General features: G+C 36.3%; 1 protein-coding gene and 1 pseudogene across 9 annotated transcripts in view; both read left to right on the forward strand.

Annotated features, from left to right (window-relative positions):
• Positions 1-26,584, forward strand: part of LOC108029318 (unconventional myosin-VIIa) — a 792,260-nt gene that overhangs the window by 40,048 nt on the left and 725,628 nt on the right. The window lies entirely within an intron of this gene.
• On the forward strand, positions 25,073-26,326 carry LOC108032886 (serine/threonine-protein kinase fused-like; annotated as a pseudogene).

Consider the following 26,584-nt stretch of genomic DNA (forward strand, 5'->3'; position numbering starts at 1 on the left):
AAGAAAGTTCGTGGTGGTCGATCTTCGCTTCACAAAACCATGCTGACACTGTGGTATAAGCGAGGAACAAATATGTTGCAAATGAGAAGTGATAATACGATCAAATGAGGATTAGTTCTGAATATCGAATTTAATTTTAACAAAATCTGACGACTATATCATATAGCTGTCATAGGAACAAACAGAAAATTGGTGGGAAAATAATATGAAAAATTTATATCTTTGGTGTTTCTTTTTATTTAGTTCTCAATTTCGACTTGTTTTAAATCAAAATGCCATATGAACGACCGGAAAAGTGGTGGGGAAATAATATGAAACGAATTAAAGCTTCAGTGTTTTCTCGACATATTAGCTTATATTTTTAAGAATATAATTTTTTGGATTACATTTATAACAAGGAAGGTTGCTACAGCCGAGTGCCTCGACTATCAGATACTACTTACTCAGCTTAAGGGAGAAAAAGGGAAATGGAGATATATAAGGAGCAAAGCGATATTTTAGGGCGCAACCTATGTGGGCGGCAGAAAGATTTAATTGTTTAAACCGTTTGTTCTTCGTGAACATTCTGTATTTTTACACAAATTCATCTCATTTTGTTTGCCACACTAGTATATATTTTCGTCAGGAAACGCATTTCATAATCCCCTCTGGAAAGGGATCTGACTGAAAGCTATCTAATTGCGGTATTTAATAGACCTTTCTTATTTCGTAATTCCAAATGTTATTGTAAATAACCAGACCGTAGTATTTGGCAATTTCTAATGTAATGATTCATCCTACCCGTAACCCTCTTCATCACTCCAACTCCAAGTATGACCTGTACTTTTTGTTATTTTAGGGGAAAACATCTAAAATTAACAAAACAGAACGCTGTAGCTGACGTACTTAAATATTAAGTCCTTGTTTTGCTAAGTGTGATTGGGAGGGAGATTGATATATGCAAACATCTCAGCGAATCTTTAAAATATTGCACACCCTGCAACACCCCCATTTACCGTCAAGTATTTTATCTGCTAATAGCAGTTTAAACTTACTCTCATAAAAAGATTTTTTTTGGCCCTAGAAAGATTTCAGCGAGGCAGTATTGGCATGACACATTGCTAAAATACAGAACTTCCAGTATTCAAATCCTAACTTTCTATCTTTTATAGTTCCGGTACAGACAGAAATGGCTATTGATCGCATGTTCTTTATAGAATCGGTAACGATTCCGTCAACCTGTTAGATACTTTCCCAGGATTTTTGATCAATTATAAAGCACTCAATTACAGCACCAATTCAGGTCGATGATGTCCTCATCTCAGAATGGCTTTATGAAACATAGATCAACGTCTAAGGACCTTCCAGAATAAATAATACTCTATACTCAAATATGCTTTCATGATTTCCTATTAGGTTGACTCAGAAAATTACTTTTTAAAGTTCAATCACTTGTGGACGTGACCTCGGGTGTTCCTCAAGGGAGCATCCTAAGACCCCTATGGCGATGATGTAAAACCGCCGAATAAATTTTTTGTTGTCCTCAGCTATTTTTTTGGTATGAACCTGTGCAACTAAAAAGGTAAAACGCCCTCTTAAATTGTGCAACAATGTTGCGTTGTTGTTGTTTTGTTTCTATCATAAAAACTGTAGGTACTACAGATTTTCGCGGATTATGGTCTTTGAAGTGGGCTAAAACTTGCCCTCCGGAGGTACGGACAGACAGACAGACTGACATTGCTAGATTGACTCGGCTAGTGATCCTGATCAAGAATATATATATACTTTATGGGGTCGGAAACGCTTCCTTCTAACTGTTACATACTTTCCGACGAATTTAGTAATTACAAATAAAATATTAACAAGGCTAGCAATAATACCCATAATACACCCTTCCACTTGCTAATTACTTTTTACAACCCATAAAATATTGAAATATTGAAGATTATAAAATAATTTCTAACTTTAATGGACTGTTTCGTTCTTTTGTTTGGTTTTGCTTGAGTAAATTTGCAAATATTAGGATTTGGTTTTAATTTTGAGAAATATTTAAACCGTTTTTATAGGTAGAGAAGTGCAATTGAAGTTGACAGTATAAGAAGTGGTTTCTATCACCTGGACTATATGGTATTATATTTATGTAAATATATACACGCAGCTAGAAAGCATTAAAAAATTAAGAGTGCAATTCTTAAAGAAACAAAGAATCTGGAATTTTTACTATGACTATATTTTAAGACATTTGCAAGAGTTTGAACCTGTTTTACGAAAAATAGTTTTTCAAGGATAAGTGTTTTTTAAAGATTTTTTAAGAATAGTATCGTCGTGTTTTTAAATATAATTCGAGTTGCCCTTCACCAATTTAGGTGATATATGTTTTAGCTTAACGTTTAATTTTGCCGAGGGGAGTAACATAAAACCCCTTACGTTGATCAATAATAAAATTCAGATTTAATGCGCAAGTAAAGCTATAAAAAATATAGCTGTATTTATTTTTCCTTGGATTTAGTACTGAGTAAATCGTACTGTTTTATGTCGTATTATGTCGAGATTATACAATACAGAGGCCAACAGTCAATAAATAGTTTAAAAATTCTAAATTTTTAAAGGTTTCGAATTGTAGATCGCCATATACTTGCCGTAGCCTATTCATTTATTAATGTTAAAGGGTCAAGTTGTGAAACAATTATAACCTTTTTTGGTGAAGTGCAACTCGAATTATAATTTAAATAACTTAAACGGAGTTCCCCAGAAAAATATCTTGATTTTGGGGATAGCTACATTTTGGGAAGTCAAAAGAAGCCAAATTTTGGGAAGTCAAAGGAAGCCAAATTTCTAATTTTTGCATTTTTGGAGAAATGGTCACAGAGAATGCAAAAAACCAAGAGTTTTTCTGTGAAAGGGATTTCTGTAATAAGAAAAACAACCTTCACGTTTGAGTTCTGAATAAAAACTAATATTACTTTTCTAAGTCTTATCTTACGTGACTAACATAAAATTCTTATGATATACTGGTCTAGGATATACCATGGTTTAGGCAGAGACACATCTGTTTGCCTGAGCGGAAGCCTTATCAACGGTCTCCCGCAGGCGTCTCTTTTGTACAGTGTGAGAACTGTATTTATGGTCAGGCTCAAGTGGCTTGTACTTAATATTACAACTATATATAATGGACGTTGATGCTCTTCGAACAGTACAAACAAGTGGCCCAACGACACCAGGCTCGTGCTTGTTACGTGCGGGGCCCTTTTATCAATTTGTGCAAAATATGCGAGTTCGCGAGGAAGATACATAAAACAAATAGAGACGGGACACGGATGAAAATAAAAGGCACAACTAAGAATGAAGAAAATGAGTTAAAATATTAGTTTTTAATACCGGGATAGAAGTTGAAATGCAACTTAAATGATAAAGTTTATTATAGTTATAACATAGAACGCGAATGGGCTCGTGCAGACAAAAATTTGACGTATAACGTGGCAAATTTAGAGGATAATAATTTCGTGTTAGTCTTACAGTAACATTTAATGTTACGCGATTTAAAAGATCAGCAGAATAATTGTCACCTCTTATAAGATTTTGTATAAAAATAGTACCAAGCATTGTTCTACGATTTACAATTGTAGGTAAATTGAGCAATTGTAACCTACTCTGGTAGGAAGGTAGCCTTACGTTTTGATCCAAGTTCAAACTACGCAGGGCAAATAAGAGAATTTTTGTTGTACTGACTCAATACGGTCGATGTGCACTTGATATTGTGGACTCCAAACCGACGAACAATATTCCAAAATACAATGGATAAGGGAGGTAAATAATAAATTGGTCGTATGAGGGTCATCAAATTCTTTTGACCAACGCTTTATAAACCCAAGAACACTCGTGGCTTTGTTAACAGTGGACATAATGTGGCAGTCAAATTTAAGTTTAGGGTCCAGAAGAACACCTAAATCGTTAAGTGAATATATACGGTCAAGTGGCGTATTTTTAAGAAAGTAACTGATAGTAACTGAGAAACGTAGGAGTAACCCTATAAAAGTCATAACGTTGCATTTAAGGCAGTTCAAATTTAAAAGGTTGTACTTACACCATCCATTAAAACAATCAATATCTGACCGTAAGTTAAATCCCGACCCTTTATCATTATATGATAAACAAAGCTTATGATTGAGGGAAGATCGTTAATAAACAAAGTAAACAGCAAAGGGCCCAAATGACTACCCTGATGCACTCCAGATGTCACGTAGATCAATTTTGAAACAGCATTTTTGAATATAAACCTCCGAGTCCTACCAATCAAGTAACATGGAATCCAAGATAATAGATTAGCAGGAAACCCAAGCTGATCTAAATTAAATAAAAGAAGAGAGCGGTTAACGGAGTCAAAGGCCTTACTCAAATCTGTATATACAATGCCAGTCTGCATTTTTTTCTTAAACCCATTTATTACAATAGATGACAATTCAAGAAAGTTCGTGGTGGTCGATCTTCGCTTCACAAAACCATGCTGACACTGTGGTATAAGCGAGGAACAAATATGTTGCAAATGAGAAGTGATAATACGATCAAATGAGGATTAATTCTGAATATCGAATTTAATTTTAACAAAATCTGACGACTATATCATATAGCTGTCATAGGAACAAACAGAAAATTGGTGGGAAAATAATATGAAAAATTTATATCTTTGGTGTTTCTTTTTATTTAGTTCTCAATTTCGACTTGTTTTAAATCAAAATGCCATATGAACGACCGGAAAAGTGGTGGGGAAATAATATGAAACGAATTAAAGCTTCAGTGTTTTCTCGACATATTAGCTTATATTTTTAAGAATATAATTTTTTGGATTACATTTATAACAAGGAAGGTTGCTACAGCCGAGTGCCTCGACTATCAGATACTACTTACTCAGCTTAAGGGAGAAAAAGGGAAATGGAGATATATAAGGAGCAAAGCGATATTTTAGGGCGCAACCTATGTGGGCGGCAGAAAGATTTAATTGTTTAAACCGTTTGTTCTTCGTGAACATTCTGTATTTTTACACAAATTCATCTCATTTTGTTTGCCACACTAGTATATATTTTCGTCAGGAAACGCATTTCATAATCCCCTCTGGAAAGGGATCTGACTGAAAGCTATCTAATTGCGGTATTTAATAGACCTTTCTTATTTCGTAATTCCAAATGTTATTGTAAATAACCAGACCGTTGTATTTGGCAATTTCTAATGTAATGATTCATCCTACCCGTAACCCTCTTCATCACTCCAACTCCAAGTATGACCTGTACTTTTTGTTATTTTAGGGGAAAACATCTAAAATTAACAAAACAGAACGCTGTAGCTGACGTACTTAAATATTAAGTCCTTGTTTTGCTAAGTGTGATTGGGAGGGAGATTGATATATGCAAACATCTCAGCGAATCTTTAAAATATTGCACACCCTGCAACACCCCCATTTACCGTCAAGTATTTTATCTGCTAATAGCAGTTTAAACTTACTCTCATAAAAAGATTTTTTTTGGCCCTAGAAAGATTTCAGCGAGGCAGTATTGGCATGACACATTGCTAAAATACAGAACTTCCAGTATTCAAATCCTAACTTTCTATCTTTTATAGTTCCGGTACAGACAGAAATGGCTATTGATCGCATGTTCTTTATAGAATCGGTAACGATTCCGTCAACCTGTTAGATACTTTCCCAGGATTTTTGATCAATTATAAAGCACTCAATTACAGCACCAATTCAGGTCGATGATGTCCTCATCTCAGAATGGCTTTATGAAACATAGATCAACGTCTAAGGACCTTCCAGAATAAATAATACTCTATACTCAAATATGCTTTCATGATTTCCTATTAGGTTGACTCAGAAAATTACTTTTTAAAGTTCAATCTCTTATGGACGTGACCTCGGGTGTTCCTCAAGGGAGCATCCTAAGACCCCCATGGCGATGATGTAAAACCGCCGAATAAATTTTTTGTTGTCCTCAGCTTTTTTGTAGGTATGAACCTGTGCAACTAAAAAGGTAAAACGCCCTCTCAAATTGTGCAACAATGTTGCGTTGTTGTTGTTTTGTTTCTATCATAAAAACTGTAGGTACTACAGATTTTCGCGGATTATGGTCTTTGAAGTGGGCTAAAACTTGCCCTGCGGAGGTAGCCCAGGAATCTGCATGCCAAGTTTGACTGTTTAGGTCTTGTAGTTTCCAAGAAATCACATTCATACGGACAGATAGACAGACGGACATGGCTAGATCGACTCTGCTAGTGATCCTGATCAAGAATATGTACATATACTTTATGGGGTTGGAAACGCTTCCTTTTTCCTGTTAAATACTTTCCGACGAATCTAGTATTAAACAAAAAAAAAAACGCTTAACGAGGTAAATATATAGTGACGACCGCTCCTTCAACAATCAAACGTTCAGATATTAATTTCTGTGAAACCGTTGAAACCGCGGTGAAACAAACTAACGCTGCGGAGGAACCCCAGGAATCTGCGTGCCAAGTCTGGCGGTTCTAGATTTTTTAGTTTTCGAGATCTCAGCGTTCGTACGGACAGACAGACAGACTGACATTGCTAGATTGACTCGGCTAGTGATCCTGATCAAGAATATATATACTTTATGGGGTCGGAAACGCTTCCTTCTACCTGTTACATACTTTCCGACGAATTTAGTAATTACAAATAAAATATTAACAAGGCTAGCAATAATTCCCATAATACACCCTTCCACTTGCTAATTACTTTTTACAACCCATAAAATATTGAAATATTGAAAGGTATAAAATAATTTCTAACTTTAATGGACTGTTTCGTTCTTTTGTTTGGTTTTGCTTGAGTAAATTTGCAAATATTAGGATTTGGTTTTAATTTTGAGAAATATTTAAACCGTTTTTATAGGTAGAGAAGTGCAATTGAAGTTGACAGTATAAGAAGTGGTTCCTATCACCTGGACTATATGGTATTATATTTATGTAAATATATACACGCAGCTAGAAAGCATTAAAAAAATTAAGAGTGCAATTCTTAAAGAAACAAAGAATCTGGAATTTTTACTATGACTATATTTTAAGACATTTGCAAGAGTTTGAACCTGTTTTACGAAAAATAGTTTTTCAAGGATAAGTGTTTTTTAAAGATTTTTTAAGAATAGTATCGTCGTGTTTTTAAATATAATTCGAGTTGCCCTTCACCAATTTAGGTGATATATGTTTTAGCTTAACGTTTAATTTTGCCGAGGGGAGTAACATAAAACCCCTTACGTTGATCAATAATAAAATTCAGATTTAATGAGCAAGTAAAGCTATAAACAATATTGCTGTATTTATTTTTCCTTGGATTTAGTACTTAGTAAATCGTACTGTTTTATGTCGTATTATGTCGAGATTATACAATACAGATGCCAATGTTCAACAGTCAATAAATAAATTAAAAATTCTAAATTTTTAAAGGTTTCGAATTGTAGATCACCATATACTTGCCGTAGCCTATTCATTTATTAATGTTAAAGGGTCAAGTTGTGAAACAATTATAACCTTTTGTGGTGAAGTGCAACTCGAATTATAATTTAAATAACTTAAACGGAGTTTCCCAGAAAAATATCTTGATTTTGGGGAAAGCTACATTTTGGGAAGTCAAAAGAAGCCAAATTTTGGGAAGTCAAAGGAAGCAAATTTTCTAATTATTGCATTTTTGGAGAAATGGTCACAGAGAAGGACGCATGGACGCATTATCATAATGCAAAAAACCAAGAGTTTTTCTGTGAAAGGGAATCCTGTAATAAGAAAAACAACCTTCACGTTTGAGTTCTGAATAAAAACTAATATTACTTTTCTAAGTCTTATCTTACGTGACTAACATAAAATTCTTATGATATACTGGTCTAGGATATACCATGGTTTAGGCAGAGACACATCTGTTTGCCTGAGCGGAAGCCTTATCAACGGTCTCCCGCAGGCGTCTCTTTTGTACAGTGTGAGAACTGTACTTATGGTCAGGCTCAAGTGGCTTGTAATTTTTGGAGAAATGGTCACAGAGAATGCAAAAAACCAAGAGTTTTTCTGTGAAAGGGATTTCTGTAATAAGAAAAACAACCTTCACGTTTGAGTTCTGAATAAAAACTAATATTATTTTTCTAAGTCTTATCTTACGTGACTAACATAAAATTCTTATGATATACTGGTCTAGGATATACCATGGTTTAGGCAGAGACACATCTGTTTGCCTGAGCGGAAGCCTTATCAACGGTCTCCCGCAGGCGTCTCTTTTGTACAGTGTGAGAACTGTATTTATGGTCAGGCTCAAGTGGCTTGTACTTAATATTACAACTATATATAATGGACGTTGATGCTCTTCGAACAGTACAAACAAGTGGCCCAACGACACCAGGCTCGTGCTTGTTACGTGCGGGGCCCTTTTATCAATTTGTGCAAAATATGCGAGTTCGCGAGGAAGATACATAAAACAAATAGAGACGGGACACGGATGAAAATAAAAGGCACAACTAAGAATGAAGAAAATGAGTTAAAATATTAGTTTTTAATACCGGGATAGAAGTTGAAATGCAACTTAAATGATAAAGTTTATTATAGTTATAACATAGAACGCGAATGGGCTCGTGCAGACAAAAATTTGACGTATAACGTGGCAAATTTAGAGGATAATAATTTCGTGTTAGTCTTACAGTAACATTTAATGTTACGCGATTTAAAAGATCAGCAGAATAATTGTCACCTCTTATAGGATTTTGTATAAAAATAGTACCAAGCATTGTTCTACGATTTACAATTGTAGGTAAATTGAGCAATTGTAACCTACTCTGGTAGGAAGGTAGCCTTACGTTTTGATCCAAGTTCAAACTACGCAGGGCAAATAAGAGAATTTTTGTTGTACTGACTCAATACGGTCGATGTGCACTTGATATTGTGGACTCCAAACCGACGAACAATATTCCAAAATACAATGGATAAGGGAGGTAAATAATAAATTGGTCGTATGAGGGTCATCAAATTCTTTTGACCAACGCTTTATAAACCCAAGAACACTCGTGGCTTTGTTAACAGTGGACATAATGTGGCAGTCAAATTTAAGTTTAGGGTCCAGAAGAACACCTAAATCGTTAAGTGAATATATACGGTCAAGTGGCGTATTTTTAAGAAAGTAACTGATAGTAACTGAGAAACGTAGGAGTAACCCTATAAAAGTCATAACGTTGCATTTAAGGCAGTTCAAATTTAAAAGGTTGTACTTACACCATCCATTAAAACAATCAATATCTGACCGTAAGTTAAATCCCGACCCTTTATCATTATATGATAAACAAAGCTTATGATTGAGGGAAGATCGTTAATAAACAAAGTAAACAGCAAAGGGCCCAAATGACTACCCTGATGCACTCCAGATGTCACGTAGATCAATTTTGAAACAGCATTTTTGAATATAAACCTCCGAGTCCTACCAATCAAGTAACATGGAATCCAAGATAATAGATTAGCAGGAAACCCAAGCTGATCTAAATTAAATAAAAGAAGAGAGCGGTTAACAGAGTCAAAGGCCTTACTCAAATCTGTATATACAATGCCAGTCTGCATTTTTTTCTTAAACCCATTTATTACAATAGATGACAATTCAAGAAAGTTCGTGGTGGTCGATCTTCGCTTCACAAAACCATGCTGACACTGTGGTATAAGCGAGGAACAAATATGTTGCAAATGAGAAGTGATAATACGATCAAATGAGGATTAATTCTGAATATCGAATTTAATTTTAACAAAATCTGACGACTATATCATATAGCTGTCATAGGAACAAACAGAAAATTGGTGGGAAAATAATATGAAAAATTTATATCTTTGGTGTTTCTTTTTATTTAGTTCTCAATTTCGACTTGTTTTAAATCAAAATGCCATATGAACGACCGGAAAAGTGGTGGGGAAATAATATGAAACGAATTAAAGCTTCAGTGTTTTCTCGACATATTAGCTTATATTTTTAAGAATATAATTTTTTGGATTACATTTATAACAAGGAAGGTTGCTACAGCCGAGTGCCTCGACTATCAGATACTACTTACTCAGCTTAAGGGAGAAAAAGGGAAATGGAGATATATAAGGAGCAAAGCGATATTTTAGGGCGCAACCTATGTGGGCGGCAGAAAGATTTAATTGTTTAAACCGTTTGTTCTTCGTGAACATTCTGTATTTTTACACAAATTCATCTCATTTTGTTTGCCACACTAGTATATATTTTCGTCAGGAAACGCATTTCATAATCCCCTCTGGAAAGGGATCTGACTGAAAGCTATCTAATTGCGGTATTTAATAGACCTTTCTTATTTCGTAATTCCAAATGTTATTGTAAATAACCAGACCGTTGTATTTGGCAATTTCTAATGTAATGATTCATCCTACCCGTAACCCTCTTCATCACTCCAACTCCAAGTATGACCTGTACTTTTTGTTATTTTAGGGGAAAACATCTAAAATTAACAAAACAGAACGCTGTAGCTGACGTACTTAAATATTAAGTCCTTGTTTTGCTAAGTGTGATTGGGAGGGAGATTGATATATGCAAACATCTAAGCGAATCTTTAAAATATTGCACACCCTGCAACACCCCCATTTACCGTCAAGTATTTTATCTGCTAATAGCAGTTTAAACTTACTCTCATAAAAAGATTTTTTTGGCCCTAGAAAGATTTCAGCGAGGCAGTATTGGCATGACACATTGCTAAAATACAGAACTTCCAGTATTCAAATCCTAACTTTCTATCTTTTATAGTTCCGGTACAGACAGAAATGGCTATTGATCGCATGTTCTTTATAGAATCGGTAACGATTCCGTCAACCTGTTAGATACTTTCCCAGGATTTTTGATCAATTATAAAGCACTCAATTACAGCACCAATGCAGGTCGATGATGTCCTCATCTCAGAATGGCTTTATGAAACATAGATCAACGTCTAAGGACCTTCCAGAATAAATAATACTCTATACTCAAATATGCTTTCATGATTTCCTATTAGGTTGACTCAGAAAATTACTTTTTAAAGTTCAATCTCTTATGGACGTGACCTCGGGTGTTCCTCAAGGGAGCATCCTAAGACCCCCATGGCGATGATGTAAAACCGCCGAATAAATTTTTTGTTGTCCTCAGCTTTTTTGTAGGTATGAACCTGTGCAACTAAAAAGGTAAAACGCCCTGCGGAGGTAGCCCAGGAATCTGCATGCCAAGTTTGACTGTTTAGGTCTTGTAGTTTCCAAGAAATCACATTCATACGGACAGATAGACAGACGGACATGGCTAGATCGACTCTGCTAGTGATCCTGATCAAGAATATGTACATATACTTTATGGGGTTGGAAACGCTTCCTTTTTCCTGTTAAATACTTTCCGACGAATCTAGTATTAAACAAAAAAAAAACGCTTAACGAGGTAAATATATAGTGACGACCGCTCCTTCAACAATCAAACGTTCAGATATTAATTTCTGTGAAACCGTTGAAACCGCGGTGAAACAAACTTACGCTGCGGAGGAACCCCAGGAATCTGCGTGCCAAGTCTGGCGGTTCTAGATTTTTTAGTTTTCGAGATCTCAGCGTTCGTACGGACAGACAGACAGACTGACATTGCTAGATTGACTCGGCTAGTGATCCTGATCAAGAATATATATACTTTATGGGGTCGGAAACGCTTCCTTCTACCTGTTACATACTTTCCGACGAATTTAGTAATTACAAATAAAATATTAACAAGGCTAGCAATAATTCCCATAATACACCCTTCCACTTGCTAATTACTTTTTACAACCCATAAAATATTGAAATATTGAAAGGTATAGAATAATTTCTAACTTTAATGGACTGTTTCGTTCTTTTGTTTGGTTTTGCTTGAGTAAATTTGCAAATATTAGGATTTGGTTTTAATTTTGAGAAATATTTAAACCGTTTTTATAGGTAGAGAAGTGTAATTGAAGTTGACAGTATAAGAAGTGGTTCCTATCACCTGGACTATATGGTATTATATTTATGTAAATATATACACGCAGCTAGAAAGCATTAAAAAAATTAAGAGTGCAATTCTTAAAGAAACAAAGAATCTGGAATTTTTACTATGACTATATTTTAAGACATTTGCAAGAGTTTGAACCTGTTTTACGAAAAATAGTTTTTCAAGGATAAGTGTTTTTTAAAGATTTTTTAAGAATAGTATCGTCGTGTTTTTAAATATAATTCGAGTTGCCCTTCACCAATTTAGGTGATATATGTTTTAGCTTAACGTTTAATTTTGCCGAGGGGAGTAACATAAAACCCCTTACGTTGATCAATAATAAAATTCAGATTTAATGAGCAAGTAAAGCTATAAACAATATTGCTGTATTTATTTTTCCTTGGATTTAGTACTTAGTAAATCGTACTGTTTTATGTCGTATTATGTCGAGATTATACAATACAGATGCCAATGTTCAACAGTCAATAAATAAATTAAAAATTCTAAATTTTTAAAGGTTTCGAATTGTAGATCACCATATACTTGCCGTAGCCTATTCATTTATTAATGTTAAAGGGTCAAGTTGTGAAACAATTATAACCTTTTGTGGTGAAGTGCAACTCGAATTATAATTTAAATAACTTAAACGGAGTTTCCCAGAAAAATATCTTGATTTTGGGGAAAGCTACATTTTGGGAAGTCAAAAGAAGCCAAATTTTGGGAAGTCAAAGGAAGCAAATTTTCTAATTTTTGCATTTTTGGAGAAATGGTCACAGAGAAGGACGCATGGACGCATTATCATAATGCAAAAAACCATGAGTTTTTCTGTGAAAGGGATTCCTGTAATAAGAAAAACAACCTTCACGTTTGAGTTCTGAATAAAAACTAATTTTATTTTTCTAAGTCTTAGCTTACGTGACTAACATAAAATTCTTATGATATACTGGTCTAGGATATACCATGGTTTAGGCAGAGACACATCTGTTTGCCTGAGCGGAAGCCTTATCAACGGTCTCCCGCAGGCGTCTCTTTTGTACAGTGTGAGAACTGTACTTATGGTCAGGCTCAAGTGGCTTGTAATTTTTGGAGAAATGGTCACAGAGAATGCAAAAAACCAAGAGTTTTTCTGTGAAAGGGATTTCTGTAATAAGAAAAACAACCTTCACGTTTGAGTTCTGAATAAAAACTAATATTATTTTTCTAAGTCTTATCTTACGTGACTAACATAAAATTCTTATGATATACTGGTCTAGGATATACCATGGTTTAGGCAGAGACACATCTGTTTGCCTGAGCGGAAGCCTTATCAACGGTCTCCCGCAGGCGTCTCTTTTGTACAGTGTGAGAACTGTATTTATGGTCAGGCTCAAGTGGCTTGTACTTAATATTACAACTATATATAATGGACGTTGATGCTCTTCGAACAGTACAAACAAGTGGCCCAACGACACCAGGCTCGTGCTTGTTACGTGCGGGGCCCTTTTATCAATTTGTGCAAAATATGCGAGTTCGCGAGGAAGATACATAAAACAAATAGAGACGGGACACGGATGAAAATAAAAGGCACAACTAATAATGAAGAAAATGAGTTAAAATATTAGTTTTTAATACCGGGATAGAAGTTGAAATGCAACTTAAATGATAAAGTTTATTATAGTTATAACATAGAACGCGAATGGGCTCGTGCAGACAAAAATTTGACGTATAACGTGGCAAATTTAGAGGATAATAAGTTCGTGTTAGTCTTACAGTAACATTTAATGTTACGCGATTTAAAAGATCAGCAGAATAATTGTCACCTCTTATAAGATTTTGTATAAAAATAGTACCAAGCATTGTTCTACGATTTACAATTGTAGGTAAATTGAGCAATTGTAACCTACTCTGGTAGGAAGGTAGCCTTACGTTTTGATCCAAGTTCAAACTACGCAGGGCAAATAAGAGAATTTTTGTTGTACTGACTCAATACGGTCGATGTGCACTTGATATTGTGGACTCCAAACCGACGAACAATATTCCAAAATACAATGGATAAGGGAGGTAAATAATAAATTGGTCGTATGAGGGTCATCAAATTCTTTTGACCAACGCTTTATAAACCCAAGAACACTCGTGGCTTTGTTAACAGTGGACATAATGTGGCAGTCAAATTTAAGTTTAGGGTCCAGAAGAACACCTAAATCGTTAAGTGAATATATACGGTCAAGTGGCGTATTTTTAAGAAAGTAACTGATAGTAACTGAGAAACGTAGGAGTAACCCTATAAAAGTCATAACGTTGCATTTAAGGCAGTTCAAATTTAAAAGGTTGTACTTACACCATCCATTAAAACAATCAATATCTGACCGTAAGTTAAATCCCGACCCTTTATCATTATATGATAAACAAAGCTTATGATTGAGGGAAGATCGTTAATAAACAAAGTAAACAGCAAAGGGCCCAAATGACTACCCTGATGCACTCCAGATGTCACGTAGATCAATTTTGAAACAGCATTTTTGAATATAAACCTCCGAGTCCTACCAATCAAGTAACATGGAATCCAAGATAATAGATTAGCAGGAAACCCAAGCTGATCTAAATTAAATAAAAGAAGAGAGCGGTTAACGGAGTCAAAGGCCTTACTCAAATCTGTATATACAATGCCAGTCTGCATTTTTTTCTTAAGCCCATTTATTACAATAGATGACAATTCAAGAAAGTTCGTGGTGGTCGATCTTCGCTTCACAAAACCATTCTGACACTGTGGTATAAGCGAGGAACAAATATGTTGCAAATGAGAAGTGATAATACGATCAAATGAGGATTAATTCTGAATATCGAATTTAATTTTAACAAAATCTGACGACTATATCATATAGCTGTCATAGGAACAAACAGAAAATTGGTGGGAAAATAATATGAAAAATTTATATCTTTGGTGTTTCTTTTTATTTAGTTCTCAATTTCGACTTGTTTTAAATCAAAATGCCATATGAACGACCGGAAAAGTGGTGGGGAAATAATATGAAACGAATTAAAGCTTCAGTGTTTTCTCGACATATTAGCTTATATTTTTAAGAATATAATTTTTTGGATTACATTTATAACAAGGAAGGTTGCTACAGCCGAGTGCCTCGACTATCAGATACTACTTACTCAGCTTAAGGGAGAAAAAGGGAAATGGAGATATATAAGGAGCAAAGCGATATTTTAGGGCGCAACCTATGTGGGCGGCAGAAAGATTTAATTGTTTAAACCGTTTGTTCTTCGTGAACATTCTGTATTTTTACACAAATTCATCTCATTTTGTTTGCCACACTAGTATATATTTTCGTCAGGAAACGCACTTCATAATCCCCTCTGGAAAGTGATCTGACTGAAAGCTATCTAATTGCGGTATTTAATAGACCTTTCTTGTTTCGTAATTCCAAATGTTATTGTAAATAACCAGACCGTTGTATTTGGCAATTTCTAATGTAATGATTCATCCTACCCGTAACCCTCTTCATCACTCCAACTCCAAGTATGACCTGTACTTTTAGTTATTTTAGGGGAAAACATCTAAAATTAACAAAACAGAACGCTGTAGCTGACGTACTTAAATATTAAGTCCTTGTTTTGCTAAGTGTGATTGGGAGGGAGATTGATATATGCAAACATCTAAGCGAATCTTTAAAATATTGCACACCCTGCAACACCCCCATTTACCGTCAAGTATTTTATCTGCTAATAGCAGTTTAAACTTACTCTCATAAAAAGATTTTTTTTGGCCCTAGAAAGATTTCAGCGAGGCAGTATTGGCATGACACATTGCTAAAATACAGAACTTCCAGTATTCAAATCCTAACTTTCTATCTTTTATAGTTCCGGTACAGACAGAAATGGCTATTGATCGCATGTTCTTTATAGAATCGGTAACGATTCCGTCAACCTGTTAGATACTTTCCCAGGATTTTTGATCAATTATAAAGCACTCAATTACAGCACCAATGCAGGTCGATGATGTCCTCATCTCAGAATGGCTTTATGAAACATAGATCAACGTCTAAGGACCTTCCAGAATAAATAATACTCTATACTCAAATATGCTTTCATGATTTCCTATTAGGTTGACTCAGAAAATTACTTTTTAAAGTTCAATCTCTTATGGACGTGACCTCGGGTGTTCCTCAAGGGAGCATCCTAAGACCCCCATGGCGATGATGTAAAACCGCCGAATAAATTTTTTGTTGTCCTCAGCTTTTTTGTAGGTATGAACCTGTGCAACTAAAAAGGTAAAACGCCCTCTCAAATTGTGCAACAATGTTGCGTTGTTGTTGTTTTGTTTCTATCATAAAAACTGTAGGTACTACAGATTTTCGCGGATTATGGTCTTTGAAGTGGGCTAAAACTTGCCCTGCGGAGGTAGCCCAGGAATCTGCATGCCAAGTTTGACGGTTTAGGTCTTATAGTTTCCAAGAAATCACATTCATACGGACAGATAGACAGACGGACATGGCTAGATCGACTCTGCTAGTGATCCTGATCAAGAATATGTACATATACTTTATGGGGTTGGAAACGCTTCCTTTTTCCTGTTAAATACTTTCCAATGAATCTAGTATTAAACAAAAAAAAAAACGCTTAACGAGGTAAATATATAGTGACGACCGCTCCTTTAACAATCAAACGTTCAGATATTAATTTCTGTGAAACCGTTGAAACCGCGGTGAAACAAACTTACGCTGCGGAGGAACCCCAGGAATCTGCGTGCCAAGTCTGGCGGTTCTAGATTTTTTAGTTTTCGAGATCTCAGCGTTCGTACGGACAGACAGACAGACTGACATTGCTAGATTGACTCGGCTAGTGATCCTGATCAAGAATATATATACTTTATGGGGTCGGAAACGCTTCCTTCTACCTGTTACATACTTTCCGACGAATTTAGTAATTACAAATAAAATATTAACAAGGCTAGCAATAATTCCCATAATACACCCTTCCACTTGCTAATTACTTTTTACAACCCATAAAATATTGAAATATTGAAAGGTATAAAATAATTTCTAACTTTAATGGGCTGTTTCGTTCTTTTGTTTGGTTTTGCTTGAGTAAATTTGCAAATATTAGGATTTGGTTTTAATTTTGAGAAATATTTAAACCGTTTTTATAGGTAGAGAAGTGCAATTGAAGTTGACAGTATAAGAAGTGGTTCCTATCACCTGGACTATATGGTATTATATTTATGTAAATAAATACACGCAGCTAGAAAGCATTAAAAAAATTAAAAGTGCAATTCTTAAAGAAACAAAGAATCTGGAATTATGACTATATTTTAAGACATTTGCAAGAGTTTGAACCTGTTTTACGAAAAATAGTTTTTCAAGGATAAGTGTTTTTTAAAGATTTTTTAAGAATAGTATCGTCGTGTTTTTAAATATAATTCGAGTTGCCCTTCACCAATTTAGGTGATATATGTTTTAGCTTAACGTTTAATTTTGCCGAGGGGAGTAACATAAAACCCCTTACGTTGATCAATAATAAAATTCAGATTTAATGAGCAAGTAAAGCTATAAACAATATTGCTGTATTTATTTTTCCTTGGATTTAGTACTTAGTAAATCGTACTGTTTTATGTCGTATTATGTCGAGATTATACAATACAGATGCCAATGTTCAACAGTCAATAAATAAATTAAAAATTCTACATTTTTAAAGGTTTCGAATTGTAGATCACCATATACTTGCCGTAGCCTATTCATTTATTAATGTGAAAGGGTCAAGTTGTGAAACAATTATAACCTTTTGTGGTGAAGTGCAACTCGAATTATAATTTAAATAACTTAAACGGAGTTTCCCAGAAAAATATCTTGATTTTGGGGAAAGCTACATTTTGGGAAGTCACAAGAAGCCAAATTTTGGGAAGTCAAAGGAAGCAAATTTTCTAATTTTTGCATTTTTGGAGAAATGGTCACAGAGAAGGACGCATGGACGCATTATCATAATGCAAAAAACCATGAGTTTTTCTGTGAAAGGGATTCCAGTAATAAGAAAAACAACCTTCACGTTTGAGTTCTGAATAAAAACTAATATTACTTTTCTAAGTCTTATCTTACGTGACTAACATAAAATTCTTATGATATACTGGTCTAGGATATACCATGGTTTAGGCAGAGACACATCTGTTTGCCTGAGCGGAAGCCTTATCAACGGTCTCCCGCAGGCGTCTCTTTTGTACAGTGTGAGAACTGTACTTATGGTCAGGCTCAAGTGGCTTGTAATTTTTGGAGAAATGGTCACAGAGAATGCAAAAAACCAAGAGTTTTTCTGTGAAAGGGATTTCTGTAATAAGAAAAACAACCTTCACGTTTGAGTTCTGAATAAAAACTAATATTATTTTTCTAAGTCTTATCTTACGTGACTAACATAAAATTCTTATGATATACTGGTCTAGGATATACCATGGTTTAGGCAGAGACACATCTGTTTGCCTGAGCGGAAGCCTTATCAACGGTCTCCCGCAGGCGTCTCTTTTGTACAGTGTGAGAACTGTATTTATGGTCAGGCTCAAGTGGCTTGTACTTAATATTACAACTATATATAATGGACGTTGATGCTCTTCGAACAGTACAAACAAGTGGCCCAACGACACCAGGCTCGTGCTTGTTACGTGCGGGGCCCTTTTATCAATTTGTGCAAAATATGCGAGTTCGCGAGGAAGATACATAAAACAAATAGAGACGGGACACGGATGAAAATAAAAGGCACAACTAAGAATGAAGAAAATGAGTTAAAATATTAGTTTTTAATACCGGGATAGAAGTTGAAATGCAACTTAAATGATAAAGTTTATTATAGTTATAACATAGAACGCGAATGGGCTCGTGCAGACAAAAATTTGACGTATAACGTGGCAAATTTAGAGGATAATAAGTTCGTGTTAGTCTTACAGTAACATTTAATGTTACGCGATTTAAAAGATCAGCAGAATAATTGTCACCTCTTATAAGATTTTGTATAAAAATAGTACCAAGCATTGTTCTACGATTTACAATTGTAGGTAAATTGAGCAATTGTAACCTACTCTGGTAGGAAGGTAGCCTTACGTTTTGATCCAAGTTCAAACTACGCAGGGCAAATAAGAGAATTTTTGTTGTACTGACTCAATACGGTCGATGTGCACTTGATATTGTGGACTCCAAACCGACGAACAATATTCCAAAATACAATGGATAAGGGAGGTAAATAATAAATTGGTCGTATGAGGGTCATCAAATTCTTTTGACCAACGCTTTATAAACCCAAGATCACTCGTGGCTTTGTTAACAGTGGACATAATGTGGCAGTCAAATTTAAGTTTAGGGTCCAGAAGAACACCTAAATCGTTAAGTGAATATATACGGTCAAGTGGCGTATTTTTAAGAAAGTAACTGATAGTAACTGAGAAACGTAGGAGTAACCCTATAAAAGTCATAACGTTGCATTTAAGGCAGTTCAAATTTAAAAGGTTGTACTTACACCATCCATTAAAACAATCAATATCTGACCGTAAGTTAAATCCCGACCCTTTATCATTATATGATAAACAAAGCTTATGATTGAGGGAAGATCGTTAATAAACAAAGTAAACAGCAAAGGGCCCAAATGACTACCCTGATGCACTCCAGATGTCAGGTAGATCAATTTTGAAACAGCATTTTTGAATATAAACCTCCGAGTCCTACCAATCAAGTAACATGGAATCCAAGATAATAGATTAGCAGGAAACCCAAGCTGATCTAAATTAAATAAAAGAAGAGAGCGGTTAACGGAGTAAAAGGCCTTACTCAAATCTGTATATACAATGCCAGTCTGCATTTTTTTCTTAAACCCATTTATTACAATAGATGACAATTCAAGAAAGTTCGTGGTGGTCGATCTTCGCTTCACAAAACCATGCTGACACTGTGGTATAAGCGAGGAACAAATATGTTGCAAATGAGAAGTGATAATACGATCAAATGAGGATTAATTCTGAATATCGAATTTAATTTTAACAAAATCTGACGACTATATCATATAGCTGTCATAGGAACAAACAGAAAATTGGTGGGAAAATAATATGAAAAATTTATATCTTTGGTGTTTCTTTTTATTTAGTTCTCAATTTCGACTTGTTTTAAATCAAAATGCCATATGAACGACCGGAAAAGTGGTGGGGAAATAATATGAAACGAATTAAAGCTTCAGTGTTTTCTCGACATATTAGCTTATATTTTTAAGAATATAATTTTTTGGATTACATTTATAACAAGGAAGGTTGCTACAGCCGAGTGCCTCGACTATCAGATACTACTTACTCAGCTTAAGGGAGAAAAAGGGAAATGGAGATATATAAGGAGCAAAGCGATATTTTAGGGCGCAACCTATGTGGGCGGCAGAAAGATTTAATTGTTTAAACCGTTTGTTCTTCGTGAACATTCTGTATTTTTACACAAATTCATCTCATTTTGTTTGCCACACTAGTATATATTTTCGTCAGGAAACGCATTTCATAATCCCCTCTGGAAAGGGATCTGACTGAAAGCTATCTAATTGCGGTATTTAATAGACCTTTCTTATTTCATAATTCCAAATGTTATTGTAAATAACCAGACCGTTGTATTTGGCAATTTCTAATGTAATGATTCATCCTACCCGTAACCCTCTTCATCACTCCAACTCCAAGTATGACCTGTACTTTTTGTTATTTTAGGGGAAAACATCTAAAATTAACAAAACAGAACGCTGTAGCTGACGTACTTAAATATTAAGTCCTTGTTTTGCTAAGTGTGATTGGGAGGGAGATTGATATATGCAAACATCTCAGCGAATCTTTAAAATATTGCACACCCTGCAACACCCCCACCTACCGTCAAGTATTTTATCTGCTAATAGCAGTTTAAACTTACTCTCATAAAAAGATTTTTTTTGGCGCTAGAAAGATTTCAGCGAGGCCGTATGGGCATGACACATTGCTAAAATACACCCAGAAGTTCCAGTATTCACATCTTTTATCTTTTATAGTTGCTGTACAGACAGAAATGGCTATTGATCGCATGTTCTTTATAGAATCGGTAACGATTCCGTCAACCTGTTAGATACTTTCCCAGGATTTTTGATCAATTATAAAGCACTCAATTACAGCACCATTGCAGGTCAATAATGTCCTCATCTCAGAATGGCTTTATGAAACATAGATCAACGTCTAAGGACCTTCCAGAATAAATAATACTCTATACTCAAATATGCTTTCATGATTTCCTATTGGGTTGACTCAGAAAATTACTTTTTAAAGTTCAATCTCTTGTGGACGTGCCCTCGGGTGTTCCTCAAGGGAGCATCCTAAGACCCCCATGCCGATGATGTAAAACAGCCGAATAAATTTTTTGTTGTCCTCAGCTATTTTGTAGGTATGAACCTGTGCAACTAAAAAGGTAAAACGCCCTCTCAAATTGTGCAACAATGTTGCGTTGTTGTTGTTTTGTTTCTATCATAAAACTGTAGGTACTACAGATTTTCGCGGATTATGGTCTTTGAAGTGGGCTAAAACTTGCCCTGCAGAGGTAGCCCAGGAATCTGCATGCCAAGTTTGACTGTTTAGGTCTTATAGTTTCCAAGAAATCACATTCATACGGACAGATAGACAGACGGAGATGGCTAGATCGACTCTGCTAGTGATCCTGATCTAGAATATGTACATATACTTTATGGGGTTGGAAACGCTTCCCTTTTCCTGTTAAATACTTTCCGACGAATCTAGTATTATTAAAAAAAAACGCTTAACGAGGTAAATATATAGTGACGACCGCTCCTTCAACAATCCAACGTTCTGATATTAACTTCTGTGAAACCGTTGAAACCGCGGTGAAACAAACTTACGCTGCGCAGGAACCCCAGAAATCTGCGTGCCAAGTCTGGCGGTTCTAGATTTTATAGTTTCCGAGATCTCAGCGTTCATACGGACAGACAGACAGACTGACATTGCTAGATTGACTCGGCTAGTGATCCTGATCAAGAATATATATACTTTATGGGGTCGGAAACGCTTCCTTCTACCTGTTACATACTTTCCGACGAATTTAGTAATTACAAATAAAATATTAACAAGGCTAGCAATAATTCCCATAATACACCCTTCCACTTGCTAATTACTTTTTACAACCCATAAAATATTGAAATATTGAAAGGTATAAAATAATTTCTAACTTTAATGGACTGTTTCGTTCTTTTGTTTGGTTTTGCTTGAGTAAATTTGCAAATATTAGGATTTGGTTTTAATTTTGAGAAATATTTAAACCGTTTTTATAGGTAGAGAAGTGCAATTGAAGTTGACAGTATAAGAAGTGGTTCCTATCACCTGGACTATATGGTATTATATTTATGTAAATAAATACACGCAGCTAGAAAGCATTAAAAAAATTAAGAGTGCAATTCTTAAAGAAACAAAGAATCTGGAATTTTTACTATGACTATATTTTAAGACATTTGCAAGAGTTTGAACCTGTTTTACGAAAAATAGTTTTTCAAGGATAAGTGTTTTTTAAAGATTTTTTAAGAATAGTATCGTCGTGTTTTTAAATATAATTCGAGTTGCCCTTCACCAATTTAGGTGATATATGTTTTAGCTTAACGTTTAATTTTGCCGAGGGGAGTAACATAAAACCCCTTACGTTGATCAATAATAAAATTCAGATTTAATGCGCAAGTAAAGCTATAAAAAATATAGCTGTATTTATTTTTCCGTGGATTTAGTACTGAGTAAATCGTACTGTTTTATGTCGTATTATGTCGAGATTATACAATACAGAGGCCAACAGTCAATAAATAGTTTAAAAATTCTAAATTTTTAAAGGTTTCGAATTGTAGATCACCATATAATTGCCGTAGCCTATTCATTTATTAATGTTAAAGGGTCAATTTGTTTAACAATTATAACCTTTTTTGGTGAAGTGCAACTCGAATTATAATTTAAATAACTTAAACGGAGTTCCCCAGAAAAATATCTTGATTTTGGGGATAGCTACATTTTGGGAAGTCAAAAGAAGCCAAATTTTGGGAAGTCAAAGGAAGCCAAATTTCTAATTTTTGCATTTTTGGAGAAATGGTCACAGAGAATGCAAAAAACCAAGAGTTTTTCTGTGAAAGGGATTTCTGTAATAAGAAAAACAACCTTCACGTTTGAGTTCTGAATAAAAACTAATATTATTTTTCTAAGTCTTATCTTACGTGACTAACATAAAATTCTTATGATATACTGGTCTAGGATATACCATGGTCTAGGCAGAGACACATCTGTTTGTCTGAGCGGGAGCCTTATCAACGGTCTCCCGCAGGCGTCTCTTTTGTACAGTGTGAGAACTGTACTTATGGTCAGGCTCAAGTGGCTTGTAATTTTTGGAGAAATGGTCACAGAGAATGCAAAAAACCAAGAGTTTTTCTGTGAAAGGGATTTCTGTAATAAGAAAAACAACCTTCACGTTTGAGTTCTGAATAAAAACTAATATTATTTTTCTAAGTCTTATCTTACGTGACTAACATAAAATTCTCATGATATACTGGTCTAGGATATACCATGGTCTAGGCAGAGACACATCTGTTTGTCTGAGCGGGAGCCTTATCAACGGTCTCCCGCAGGCGTCTCTTTTGTACACTGTGAGAACTGTACTTATGGTCAGGCTCAAGTGGCTTGTACTTAATATTACAACTATATATAATGGACGTTGATGGTCTTCGAACAGTACAAACAAGTGGCCCAACGACACCAGGCTCGTGCTTGTTACGTGCGGGGCCCTTTTATCAATTTGTGCAAAAAATGAGAGTTCGCGAGGAAGATACATAAAACAAATAAAGACGGGACACAGATGAAAATAAAAGGCACAACTAAGAATGAAGAAAATGAGTTAAAATATTAATTTTTAATACCGGGATAGAAGTTGAAATGCAACTTAAATGATAAAGTTTATTAAAGTTATAACATAGAACGCGAAAGGGCTCGTGCAGACAAAAATTTGACGTATAACGTGGCAAATTTAGAGGATAATAATTCCGTGTTAGTCTAACAGTAACATTTAATGTTACGCGATTTAAAAGATCAGCAGAAAAATTGTCACCTCTTATAAGATTTTGTATAAAAATAGTACCAAGCATTGTTCTACGATTTACAATTGTAGGTAAATTGAGCAATTGTAACCTACTCTGGTAGGAAGGTAGCCTTACGTTTTGATCCAAGTTCAAACTACGCAGGGCAAATAAGAGAATTTTTGTTGTACTGACTCAATACGGTCGATGTGCACTTGATATCGTGGACTCCAAACCGACGAACAATATTCCAAAATACAATGGATAGGGAGGTAAATAATAAATTGTTCGTATGAGGGTCATCAAATTCTTTTGACCAACGCTTTATAAACCCAAGAACACTAGTGGACATAATGTGGCAGTCAAATTTAAGTTTAGGGTCTAGAAGAACACCTAAATCGTTAAGTGAATATATACGGTCAAGTGGCGTATTTTTAAGAAAGTAACTGATAAACGTAGGAGTAACCCTATAAAAGTCATAACGTTGCATTTAAGGCAGTTCAAATTTAAAAGGTTGTACTCACACCATCCATTAAAACTATCAATATCAGACTGTAAGTTAAATCCCGACACTTTATCATTATATGATGAACAAAGCTTAACATCATCAGCATACATTAGTACACGAGAATGTGTTATGATTGAGGGAAGATCGTTAATAAACAAAGTAAACAGCAAAGGGCCCAAATGACTACCCTGAGGCACTACAGATGTCACGTAGATCAATTTTGAAACAGCATTCTTGAATATAACCCTCTGATTCCTACCAATCAAGTAACATGGAATCCAAGATAATAGATTACCAGGAAACCCAAGCTAATCTAAATTGAATAAAAGAAAAGATTGGTTAACGGAGTCAAAGGCCTTACTAAAATCTGTATATACAAAGCCAGTCTGCAATTTTTTTCTTAAACCCATTTATTACAATAGATGACAATTCAAGAAAGTTCATGGTGGTCGATCTTCGCTTCACAAAACCATGCTGACACTGTGGTATAAGCGAGGAACAAATATGTTGCAAATGAGAAGTGATAATAGGATCAAATGAGGGCCGGGCAGCCGCCGTTCTGCGCCAGTTCCATCCTCGCCCTGGTGAAGGTGATCAAGCACGAGGACGTCAAGTGGCCGAGCACGCTGACCAGCGAGTGCCGCTCCTTCCTGCAGGGCCTGCTCGAGAAGGACCCCAGCATGCGCGTATCCCGGATGCAGCTGTTGTGCCATCCCTTCGTCGAGGGCCGCATCTTCATCGCCGATCTGCAGGCGGAGGCGGCCAAGGAGTCACCATTCACAAATCCCGCAGCCAAGGTGAAGCTATCTGAGCCCTCCAACTAGGAGGCGGGTGATCTGGACGAAGCCCTAGCCGCTCTGAGCTTCGGTGAGACGCGACAGGAGAACAGCTGCGATGAGTCTCAAAGTTGTCCCATTGAGAACGATGAGTGGCTGGCCTTCCTAAACCGATCCGTGCAGGAGCTGCTTGACGGCGAACTGGACTCACTGAAGCAGCACAACCTGGTCAGCATCATTGTGGCGCCGCTGCGCAACTCCAAGGCCATTCCCCGGGTGCTCAAGAGCGTGGCCCAGCTACTGTCGCTGCCCTTTGTGCTGGTGGATCCTGTGCTGGCCGTCGATCTCGAGTTAATTCGTAAGGTGTATGTGCACGTCAAACTGGTTCCCAACCTGATGTAGGCCTGCAAACTGCTCCTGTCACACAAGCAGCTTTCAGACTCCGCCGCGTCCGCCCCGCTTACGGTGGCCTCCCTCAGCCGGACGCTGCGCAGCATCCCGGAGCTTACTGTCGAGGAGCTGGAGACCGCCTGCAGTCTGTACAAGCTGTTCTGCCACTTGGTGCACCTGCAGCAGCAGTTCCTCACCCAGTTCTGCGATGCAGTGGCCATTCTGGCTGCAAGCGACCTGTTCCTGAACTTTCTGACCCACGACTTCAGACACTCGGACTCCGACTCTGCCTCTGTGCGCCTGGCTGGCGGCATGTTGGCCTTGATGGGCTGTGTGCTGCTCGAACTGTCGGAAAACGCCGAGCTGGTGGAGCGGATCGTCTTTAATCCTCGGCTCAACTTCGCCACGCTCCTTCAAAGCCGTCACCACTTGTTGCGACAGCGCTCATGCCAGCTGCTGCGCCTGCTGGCCCGCTTCAGCCTGCGCGGCGTCCAGCGCATTTGGAACCCAGAGCTGCGATTCGCTATGCAACAGCTGTCCGAGCATCACTCGTACCCTGCCCTTCGAGGGGAGGCCGCCCAAACCCTCGACGAGATCAGCCACTTCACTTTTTTCATCAGCTAGCCGGCACTTTTCTTTATTGGGCTCAGGCGTCTCTATCCGAGCAGATCCTGAATGTTTCCCTGGAAGTAGTCGAGCAGCTCGTCGATGTAGTTCCCGAAGCGGTAGAAGTTGAGGAGGTAGTCCTCGCTGCAGTCCTGTTCGTACATCTCGTTTAGCTTGGACACATCCTTGTCGGAGAGGCCGCGTCTCTGGCCGAGCGAGACATACGGATCCTGGAGAACTTCGAATTTATGCGTTCTTCAACTGAAACTGCAATGG

Source organism: Drosophila biarmipes, unplaced genomic scaffold, assembly GCF_025231255.1.
Source record: "Drosophila biarmipes strain raj3 unplaced genomic scaffold, RU_DBia_V1.1 ptg000022l, whole genome shotgun sequence".
Taxonomy (NCBI): Eukaryota; Metazoa; Arthropoda; class Insecta; order Diptera; family Drosophilidae; genus Drosophila; species Drosophila biarmipes.